This window comes from Bos grunniens, chromosome 6 (assembly GCF_055505025.1).
Source record: "Bos grunniens cultivar Pamir isolate PY7600 chromosome 6, Bosgru_T2T1.0, whole genome shotgun sequence".
NCBI classification, from domain to species: domain Eukaryota; kingdom Metazoa; phylum Chordata; class Mammalia; order Artiodactyla; family Bovidae; genus Bos; species Bos grunniens.
In genome coordinates this window covers 72858321-72869893 of record NC_141170.1, presented here as the reverse complement: position 1 = coordinate 72869893, position 11573 = coordinate 72858321, and the positions used below count along the sequence as shown (strand labels likewise).

Below are 11573 nucleotides of genomic sequence, written 5' to 3'. Positions count from 1 at the left end.
CTGGAGAAGAGCTGGGTTTACTGTGAAGAAGTCTAAATTGCAAAGCCCTGATCAGTGTCACGGGCTTCCCTGGTGGGTTAGTCAGTAAAGAATCCACCTGCAATGCAGGAGACCATGTGCAGCCCAGGAGACCTGGGTTTGCTCCCGGGGTCAGGAAGATCCCCTGGAAAAGGAAATGGCAACCTGTCCAGTATTCTAGCCTGGGAAGTCCCATAGACAGACAAACCTTGTGGGCTACAGTCCATGGGGTCGCAAGAATCGGGCATGACTAAGCAACTAAACCACACCACAATCAGTGTCACGTCACTATCAAGGAGAAGACCAGTGAATTTATGAGCAGGTGCTCAGATATTACCTGAGCTAAGCTACTCACTCAGATCAAAACTCCAGATACGTCTTGAATCGCCAGTGGTTTCCTGCACTGTGAAACCACAAGATGAAGAAATACGGTCAAGAAATATTAGTCAAGTTGATGACTACCTCAAACTTACACTCAATTAACCCCATATAGCATGATAATTCCATAAAATAAGTAGGAGAAAGCACAGATCACCTCGTCCCCTCCCCTTGCTGTCACATTTGTCCAAGCCGCCATGCACTCTCACCTGGGTAAGGCAATCGCTTCCTAAGTGGTCTCCCTGCTCCTCCCTTTGACAGACCACCCCCTTTTTAAAGTTTATTCTCAACAGAGCAGCCAAGGTAATCCTGTGAACACTAAGTTAGATCATGTCACTCCTGTGCCCAAAATCCTCCAGTGGCTTCCCATCTCACAAAGGGCAAAAGCCAAAGTTCTTCCAATGAATGGATTTCAGGGCCCTAGGTGAGTCCCCAAGTGAGTAGTGAGTGAAGCCACCTTCAAAGTGGCTCCCACAGCCTCCACATCTGGCATTGCATTCAGCAGAAACAAGTTCTTCCTTGTGGAACCTCTAGAATGTGCAGAATCCTGAAAGAATAAACAATTGTAATATTTGTGAGCCACTAAGTTTCAAATGGTTTGTTACATAGCAATAGATAGTCATTAAGATTTCATTTTTTTAAAAAAGTTCACTGCTGAAAAGATTCAAAAACCACTATTGTAGAAAAATATTTAATGAAAAAATAAATGCGTCATTATGTGTTCAATTTCAAAAGGTGACAAAGTAACATATATAAAATGAAAAAATTTTTAGTATACAAAGTATCTATAGTTCTCAGGTAGCTTAAATTTTTAATAAATTCACTTCCCTAATCAGAGTAAACAAGTTACAAAATGCAACTCAAGATTTCAACAAAGTTGCAAGTGATTGTTTGCTCTGAATCCTTTATAGAAGGAAAGAGAGCAAGAGGGAAAGAAAACAAATTTTCATTTCTTTCTAAACTCCCTACTGTCTAAAATAGACATTGTCCTCAAATCCCAGAAGGGGAAATGCAAAAAGAAATGGATTAATTCTTAGGCTGAGTTACCAAGAGCTCAGTTCCTGATGACTTAGGAAATTGGGACAAGTTTGAGGTATTTTTAAATATGCTTTGTTTCATGCCGTGTGGGCAGCACTGGTGGCTGTGGCTGCCTTTGACCCAGCCCTGAGTTAGACGTAGTCGCGCTGTGTGGCTGGGAGAGCAGACTACAGAGCAGGTGAAGCTGATTCCCCGTGTTCCTTCCCTGGATTCCTTAAACTCTTCCCTGGTGTCTTAAGTCCACAGCACAACTCCTTGCAAACAGAATAGGCCTAAGTCAACACAACCATGCTGAGTTCTCAGGCAGTTAAAATTTCATTCTTTTTACTAAGCCTCCCTCTCCCTGGCATTGATTTTTTTTTTTTCCAGACAAAATGAGTTGTTTACATTTTTCTGAGTTTCATTTCATCTTCTTGTTTTCAACGGTGCTTCCAGCCTGTCAAGTCCAATTGAAACTTTGTTGGATCAACGGTCAGGCAAATTGCTCCGCTCTGCCTTAGGTCTCTTGGAAATTTTACAAATGTGTCTTGGGTGTCTTCATTGAGAAAAATATTGCCCTTTTAAACTCTGTTGGTGTGGGCAGAGTCTTCCTGCAGAATTTATACTCATTTAGTATTTAAAATCTCACAACCACCACCAGAAGATTAAAATGGTGCCAGACACCATGTTTACCTCTAAACCGTGTTGCTTTTGACATCACACACCTGTGCACAGACATGTGTCTGACGAGGTCCTGCACATGACCCAGACGAAAAGCACGCGAGCTCAGTACTACTCCAATTGACTGTTCACACGAGAAGTTCTTCTCCCGTGTGACGTAAACAAAACTTAGAGTTTGTCACCGATAAATGGTAACACTGAAAAAAAAAAAAAATAGTGTCAGACAAAAAGGTAGGAACGATCCCAGCAGGGATCAGATGACTTTAAGATGAAGTGACCACAGCCCCACCCAAAGTAAATATGAAACTCCCCTGAGAATCCCTTCATTTCAGCGACTGTTCCTGAACCCTTTTTGAGGCCCAATGCAAATATCTGATCTGTGTTTGTTATTCTAGCATGTCAACGTCCTCTTCCTATTTGCCAGTGTCAGTTCTTTTGAGACAGGGACAATTGTTACCATTTGGTTAAACAGAATACAGGATTAGGGGTTTCTCAAATGCTGGATGGAGGAAAATGGGATGAGTCACAGTTACACGCAGGATGTTTCTATCAAAACGCCTTTTAACCATTTAGTAAACATAACAGATCAGCGGAGAAGGAAAGGATTATTCAGTCAACAATGGCAGGATATTCATTAGACATCTTGAAGAGGAGGAAAAACTCCATTTCAACCTTAAATTCATACCATGAATCAAAATAAATTCTAGAAAGATTAAAGAAACATATGATGAAAAAAACCAAATCAGTAAATAGACACATAGATCAATGGAACAGGAATGAGGGTCCGGAAATAAATTACTACATTTATTCTTACATTTATGGTCAATTGACTTTCAAAAACCTACCAACACACTTCACTGGTGAAAGTATAGCCTTTGTAACAAGTAATGCTGGGACAATTGTATAGTCAGAGAGAAAAAAATCCTTACATTCATGTTATACACAAACTTTAACTCCAGTTGAATTGGAAACTTGCATATAAGAGCTAAAACAATAATACATTTAGAACATAACGTAGGAGCAAGTCTTCAGGACCTTCAGTTGGGAAAAGACTTCAGCAACAGTGACAACACAAATACAGCCCAAAAAAGAACAAATTGATAAACTGGACCTCACCAAACTTAAAAACATTTATGCTTCACAAGACACCAGTAAGAAACTGAAAAGACAAGCAACATATGGGGAGAAAATATCCTGTTCTCACAGTTTATATCCTTTAGGGAGTATGGGGGCATCCAGAAGCAAACAAACAAATAAAATACCAAATCACGACTAGTGCTTTGCAGAAGACAAAACACCTGTGACATGTTGGATGTTGGCCATGTTACACTGTGTACTTAGGAAAGAGTACTCTGCTGGGATGTCATTCATATCGAGCAATGTGAGTTCTGAGTAACAAACAAACAGTCAATCATGTGATGATGCAAAGGGAGAAGCAGCAACATGTGCAAAGGCCCTGTGGTGTATACAAGCTAGACATGTTTGTGTTAATAAATGATGGCAGGTGAGGCTCTGTCAACATGGGCAAGGAGGATAGCGATGCCAGATGGAATGGGGGCCTTAGGAGGAGGCCCTTCAGAGGGCTTTGTGAACTAAGGTGAGAAGGGCGTGTGTCCTCAAATGTGATTGAATCAGACTGGAGTATGACCTCTGTTCAACAGGGAATGGCTTCCAAAAGAGAGTATCACCCAGAGTTCTTGGTTACAAATAAGAAAGCTGACTTGGGCTGGTTTAACAAAGAGAAACTTACTTTATTTTTTATTTATTTTAAAAGATTTTATTGAAAAAGAATATTGGGGGGACTTCCCTGGTGGCCCAGTGGTTAAGAATTCACCTTGCAATGCAGAAGACACAAGTTCAATTCCTGGTTGGAGAACTAAGATCCCACATGCTAAGGAGCAACTAACCCAGAGCACCACAACTAGAGAGTCTGTGCTCTGCAGTGAGGGATCCCACAGGACGCAATTAAGACAGCCAAACAAATGGATAAATGGGCTTTTTTAAAAAACGAAAAGCAAAAGCAAAAATGAATAGTGAGAAACTCACAGATTTCTTACGTTTTTGGAGGACCTGAAAAACAAGACTCAGGATCAAGAGTCCAGGGACAATTCCTAAAACCACAAGGGGGGGAAACCCCTCACTGCTAATGCCCCATTGGTGATACTTCTGTGCGTGGAACTTTGGCATCCTTTCCACCCCATAGCCATTGCTTTGGCTGTTTAAAAAAAAAAGCTCTGCACAGCCTTTTTCCTTTTTCAAACTGCTCACTGCTGAATCAAAGTAAGTAAGTGTTAGTTGCTCAGTTGTGTCCAACTCTTTGTGACCCTAATGGACTGTAGCCTACTAGGCTCCTCTGTCAATGGAATTCTCCAGGCAAGAATATTAAAGTGGGTTGCCATTCCCTTCTTCAGGGGATCTTCCCCACCCAGGGATCGAACCCAGGTCTCCGGCACTAGCAAGCAGATTCTTTACTGTCTGAGCCACCAGGGAAGCCCAAAGTCTCCTAATAAGCATGCTAAGTGACAGTCTTGTCACCAAGTCACATCCTAGTTGCAAAGGAAGCTGAGAATTTGAAGTTTCTACATTCTAAATTCAGGGATTAAAACTTTAAAGACTGGAATTTCCCTAAATATAAGAAGGGTGCTTTAAAAATTACCAGGGAGTCATAAAACATAATAAAATCCATTAAGCAGAATGGGAATAAAAATATGAATCCAAGTGAGGAGTCTGGTGCAGTATTTCAGGTGAAGGATAATGGGAGACTCGACAGGCTGATACTATATTATAGGACAGTGGTTCTCAGAGTAGGGCCCTAGACCAGCAGCATCAACATCTTCTGAAAACTTTGTTAGAAATGCAAATTTCAGGCCCCACCTTGAAACTTACTAAATCTGAAACTCTGAGGGTGAATGAAGCTCAGCAATTTGTTTTTAACAACCCACCCAGATGACTATGCTGCCTGCTAAAGACTGAGAAACCAAATATTACCATCACACTCGGGTTAGAGCTTTAGGGTATGAATCTGGGAGGGGGCCATGATCCAGTCCATAGCAGACATGTAATATTAAGAGGTAGCTTTGCAGGGCCCATGTGAATATAGGGTACATGACCCTTCTCTTCGACTCCCATCCCTTCCAGCCCTCCCCTCATCGGGTTCACATCATACAGACAGCATCCTCGCCTGTCCCCAGACCTTCAGTTTGGCCACCCTGCCTCCAATGTGTTTTCCATGTACAAGACTGATTTCATGAAAAGGCAGTTCTCTCCATGCCCCTCCTTTGCTCCAAACGCCATAGCCCAGAAGTGTTTTCCAAAATGTGCCTGATTCTAAGAATCATCAGGGTGTTTATTAGCACCCAAGCCCCTCCTTACAGTTCTGGAGTGAGTCTGGAGCATCCAAAATTTTGTCAAGTGTCAACAAGTGACGCATATCACCAAACACTGCCCCTTATGATAAATTTCAAGATCCTTAGCAAAGCATAAGTACGGCTTGGTAACCTGGCCCTGCCCTTTCTCTCCTGCTTCCTGCCACTTCCCATCTCCCATCCTCACCCCACTCCATACCCCCATTCACCCCCCAACATTCCAACTCCAGCTGTGGAAAATTACTTGTGACTCCTGAGTACCCCCATTCTCCCTTGTATCACCCTGACTTAGCATATGCCCCTCTGTCTGAAAGGGTGCCCTCTCTTCTCCTGGCCACCTGACCAATTCCACGTCTTTCACTTCCAAGCTCAAGCTTCCCTCTTCCAGGAAGGCCTCCTGCCTCCTCACTCTTTGTTGACACCCTTTATGCTTCTGCTGCATGCTTTGTGCCTCCTCTGCCATAACCATTTCGGTTTTTCATTGGCATGCCTCCCCAACCAGATCAATAGGTCCTCCAGAGAAGGGAATGAATCTTTTCATCTTTGTATCCCTGGCTCCTTGAACAGAAACAGGCTCAATGTAAGTACTCAATAGAGTTCGCTGACTAAATTAGTTGGTGAATTATTATGGGTAGGACAAAGTTGCTCAATAGAACTGCATATTCCTTAAGGGCTATTATTAATTAGGGGGGAAAAGGTCATTAAGCACACATACACATGTATACACACACACACACTCTCTCTCTCTCTTTTCTCAAAGAAAAGAAGAATGTCACCCAATGGGGAAACTGAGGCACTGGTTATTGCAACCAATAATAGTAAGGATTAAACACAAATTGCTCCCTATCTGGGTTCAGATTCAAGTGAGAAATAGACAGAGGACTTTGTCAGAAGCAGTGTGAAAGCTGCACTGTTTCTGGCAGTGAGACTACAGAAGGTGGAGATTTCTAAGACATAGTTGTTGTATATGCATGCTCAGTCCTGTCCAGCTCTTTGCGACACCATGGAGTGTAGTCTGCCAGGCTCCTTTATCCAGGGATTCTCCAGGCAAGAATAATGGAGCGGGTTGCCATGCCCTCCTCCTGGGGAACTTCCTGACCCAGGGATTGAACCCGAGTCTCCAGTGTCTCCTGCATTGGCAGGCGGATTTTTTACTGCTGAGCCACCTGGGAAGCCCTAAGATATGGTTGGGCTTCTGAACATCTTCCCCGACTGAGGTCTTGGGACAGACCATCCCCCAGAAGACAGGCTGGAGCCCTGACCCACAGATGTGCTTTCACAGGGAAGCTGAGGAGGCCTGCTTCCAAAGACCAGGTTGCTGTGGGAGAGAGCGGTGAGAAGACCCTTCCCCAATCTCAGCAGCGAGAGAAAGTCACTTCTCTTTCTGGGGGGAGGAAGGAAGCGTGGAGAGTGGCAGATGGGTGTCTCCCACATACTTCTATCCTGGGAATGGAGAGAAAGTGGAATCATGGGGTGTGGGGGCCCCACTCCCCTCACTGACCCCCCACGAGGAAGTGCTTCAAGAAGGGCTATTTGTAGAGTTGGGTTTAAGAAGGAAGTGAGAGGCAGTTTTTCCAAAGTCAGAAGGGAAATGGAAAGGTTCACATCACGTGACTCGGCAGAGGGCTGAGAAGGCTCCTGTATGAGACTCAGAATCCGGAGTTCAAATACTCCCCAACTTCAGCAAGGTTGTAAGAAGATGCAGGAATTGCTTAATCTCTCTAGGCCTCCCTTCAGCCTCCATCAAACATCTGTCATGAGCCTGGTGGAGTGAGTTGATGGTAGAAGGGCTGGATTGACTCAGTATTATCTTGGGTAACAGAAATAACTGATGCCACGCTCAAGACATGGGTGACTGGGGAATCCATGCCTCTGACAAGCTGGTGGCTGGCCCTCCCTCATCAACTCCCCTCCCCACTTTCCTGCCAAGTCTGCCCACCTCACCAACCTCCTCCAGCATCAACTCTGCCCCAGAACTTTAAGAGTCAGGATTTAGGCTTCCTGGCCCCTCAAATGCTACTGCAGTTAACATTTAAGAATTTTCCCATGCTAAGCACTCTTTATGCCCTTAAACCAGGCCTCTGGTTAAGAGGTTCTAAGGATTTGCATGTCTCAGAAATGAGCTCCCTTTTTATCAGATGCAGTTCTGAATTCGTCAGAGGAAAATCTCATGGTGCACAAAGAAGCCTCCACCCCAAAGCTCTTCTTAATAATTATCTGTTGATGGCAAATCTCTAGCCATATGCCTTGCCTTACAACTGTACTTCCTGCACGTGTCACACAACCTGGGCAAAGTCTGCCCAGTCATCAGCTACATCCTACAGATGAGGACCCCAGGTTCCAGCCAGCATCCCACTGCAAAAGCGAGGCTACAGAGGTGGCTTCCAAGGAACTTTCTTCCTGGTTGCTGAGACTAGGGTAGGGTAAATAGGCTTCTGGCGCCCAGGAGCTGGTGCAGATGGCTCCTGCACCTTCAAGTCTGTCTGATCCCCAGACTCTGCCTATTTATAACACTTGTAGAGCACCTACTATGTGCCAGGTACAACGTGAAACACTTTACAGACATAATCTTGTTTAATCCTCATAACAGCCCACGCTGTGCAGCCTGAGGGAAACAACTTAACCTCTGTGTATCTCCATTTCTCCAACTAAAGGGGAGATTCCATAAAGTATGCACTTTCTAGGGCTGTTGTGACAGCTCCATGAGTTAACATGCTTCAAGCACTTAGAACAGTACCTGGCACACAGAAAGGGCTACAGGAGTAAGCATTTGTGGTGTAAATAATGGGACAAGGATAATGATGGATACAGAAACACAGAATAGGAGGAGAGACCCCTAAATCAGTCCTAGCAGGTGACGGACAAGCTCCCAGGAAGCCACCTCGCTGGCAAGGAGCTAAGCCACATTCACACTAGAGGCCCAGGGGGGACATTGACTCTGGTTCCCAGATGCAGGTGCATGCGTGCTAGGTCATGTCCTGCTCTTTCTGACTCTATGGGCTGTAGTCTGCCAGGCGCCTCTGTCCATGGGATTTCCCAGGCAAGAATACTGGAGTGGGTTGCTATTTCCTATTCCATGGGATCTTCCTGACCCAGGGATTAAATCCACGTTTCTTGAGTCTCCTGCATTGGCAGGTGTATTCTTTTATTAACACTGCACTACTTGGGAAGCCCAACTCTAGTCCCCTCCAATGATCAAATACAAAACACAGCTTTAGATGAGAGTAAATACTCCTTCCAAGACATAAAAATGCACTTGCCGGCCTTTATTTACAGGTGTACTAACACTGGAAAACCCATGTTCCCGACCTCTGACCAACTCTGAGAACAATGCCAAAGGTTTCCTGTAATGAAATGGACTAAAAATACTTTTTGATGATGGAGAGAGTGGAAGTTGAGCAATGCCGACTGAGCGAAATACGGAAATGATACCAAATGGTCCCCAAGCAGCCAAGCAAGCAGCCCACCTGGCCTTTGATCTCTCAATCTTGCCCCAAGACTCAGTGTATCTTGTTTTGTTCCAGGAGGCCATGCTGTGTCTCTGTGTTTGCACGCTCCAACTAATTTTCTAGAGAAAAAGTTAGTCAATCATGACTAATGCTGAGTTAGAGCATTAGAGGGTTGCCAGCAAATTGAACACCTAAATAATATAACTTTCTCTTCTTTGCAACTCTTTGGAAGAGCGTTCAGAACTGGGAATTTGTTTGGTGCTTTGGGGACTCAACATCCACTCCCATGTTTACTGCCAAATTATTGTTATCATCAGATACATTCCGTACACCATCATATTTTTTGTTAAATGTAACCATTTTGTTAAACTACGGTGGAATGGTTTTTATGGTTTGTAAAAGTCGTCCTGTGTGTTATGTCCTCTTGCTCTCATCCCCACCCAGTGAGAGACAGTCAGTATACCCAGCACAACCACCCCCTTTTACAGATGAAGAAACTGAGGCACAAAGTGGTGAAGAGCTTACCTGAGTTCACACTGCCGGCTGATGACAGCCTTCTGAGGGTGCACCAGCCCCTTCTTTCACTCCTCCCGGCTGATCCCTTGGAATTCCACTCTACTCTCTATTTGGGGCATCCTTGTTGTTATAAATTTTCTCTGTTTATAATGGCTGATCTCCAAAAGAAGCCTCAGCCTGGCCAGGAGGAGCCTTCTCTTTCTCTTTGCAAGTAAGTTTTTCCTCTTCTGTCTGGAAAAGGTGGCTTGGCAGCCAATTCAGTGAGCAATTCAGTGATTTAGGAACAAATATGCGGTGCAGTTGAGTCTCTCCAGATGTGGAGCTAAATAAGGCACAACTAGACTTTTTTTGGGTCCGACACCGCTTTAGGCCAAACAAGGGGGAAAGGGAGCCCCAAGTGCACTTGCAAGAGTAGTGATAATATTCTGACTCAAGAATGCTTACTACGTGCAGGCACTCTCCGGAGAGCTGGGACTCAGGATGACTAGCTGGTCAATTGCATGAGCATATGATAAACTATTACAGTTTTCTCCCCTTCAGTTCCCCTCTTGCAGGAGGATTTTCCACCGTTGCACTGTTGAGCTCAGGAGTGGCTGTATGACTTATGTTGGCCAACAAAAAGTACACAGAGGTGACACATGTCTCCCAGCTCGTGTTGGGCTTCTCTCTTCCATGTGCCACACAGACAGGCAATGTTCCAGAAGAGGCTGCCCTGAGTCCCAGGGAGGGGTGGAGAAGACAAGCCTTGGGCCAGTCCATAATGGCCATGTAATTTGAGCAAGCACTGTTTCTCTGCTGTGTGGTAAACCACCGATGTTTCCAGATTGTTGTTACAGCAGCAGGATCTAGCCTCTCCCAACTAGTAAGTTGGGAGATGAGATCCCACAGCTAGTACATTACTGAGGCCAATCACTCAATCCAGCAATGAACAAACGCTTACTAACTTGTATTAACTATGCTGAAGGCTTGCCATATATTAATTCATCCTCACAATGACCCCATAACCTGTACATAGAGTTGTTACCCCAATATTTCAACCAAGGACATTTCGGCTCACACAGCTTGTAAGGAGGATATTCAGGACTTGAACCTTTGCTCTGAATTCATGTCCCAGTTTCATAATTACTAATTCATGTTGACTCCGTGTTCACCTCTTCAGGACACAGATCTTGAGAAATTGAAAAGAGCAGTATGAATGTGCCGACCACTGTCAGACTGTCAGATGGTCTTCGTGTGCTCATAAAGTCAAGAAATAATGTGAACTGCCCCGACTTATGAACAATCAGCAAAGGAACACCCTGTGGGTGAACAAGGAAGTGGAAGTATTCAGCACCTCTTCAACATGCCTCCATTCCCGCTTAGCTCCTTCCTCAGTTCAGAAATCGTGCTCAGCCACTGACCCAGAGTTCCTACCTCCCTCCATTGTTAGTGCATGAAAGGCATACAAACTACCCTACACTCAGACAATAGACCAGCACCAGCATGGGGAACAGAAACAACAAAGACTTTGGAAGGAAACAGATCTGAGTTCAAGTTCTGAATTTGCTACTTCCAGATTTGGGACCTTAGGCAAGTTGCTTAGGTAAGTCTGCACCTGTAAAATGGAATAAATAAGATAAATCATGCCAACCTCACTGGACTACTGGGAGGAGAAAATGGGATCATTTGACAAACACCTTAGCCAGGGCCTGACCAATAACAGGTGCTTGATGGATGCTAGCTCCCTTAGGAGATTACCCAGAAAGCATCACGTGACCCCTCCATTTTCCTGTCTACCCTTGCCCTTTGCCCTTAACCCCCCCACACACCCCTTCCAGCTGACTCCAAAGGAGCTGCTGGCTTCCGGATGTGTTTGCTGACCTGATTTGGACCTGAACACACATCTTTGCCCTTAGAATGTGGTTTGGAAATGAAGATTGAATGTCTTGAAAACTGAGTTGGGCTTAAAGAACATTAAGAGTTAAACTACAGATACATTTGGAAACTAATTCTTCTTTTTTTGGAATATCATTTACAGGGGAAAATGCAAACCATGTTCCATATACTCACTGCCAAGCAAAGATATGGACCATAACCCTTTGGAAGTGAGAGATAAATACATGTGCATGTACGTATTTATGCCAACTATTTCCTCTTATGTATTTATTCC

The 11573-nt window shown here is 44.4% G+C and overlaps 1 long non-coding RNA gene across 1 annotated transcript; it reads right to left on the bottom strand.

The window, feature by feature from the left end:
- Nucleotides 1-667: 667 nt before the first annotated feature.
- On the bottom strand, nt 668-9529 carry LOC147370867 (uncharacterized). The gene is made up of 3 exons (XR_015166213.1): nt 9434-9529; nt 2139-2291; nt 668-943 (listed from the first exon to the last, which is right to left on the bottom strand). It is a non-coding gene; the product is annotated as an uncharacterized LOC147370867 (long non-coding RNA).
- Nucleotides 9530-11573: the final 2044 nt, after the last annotated feature.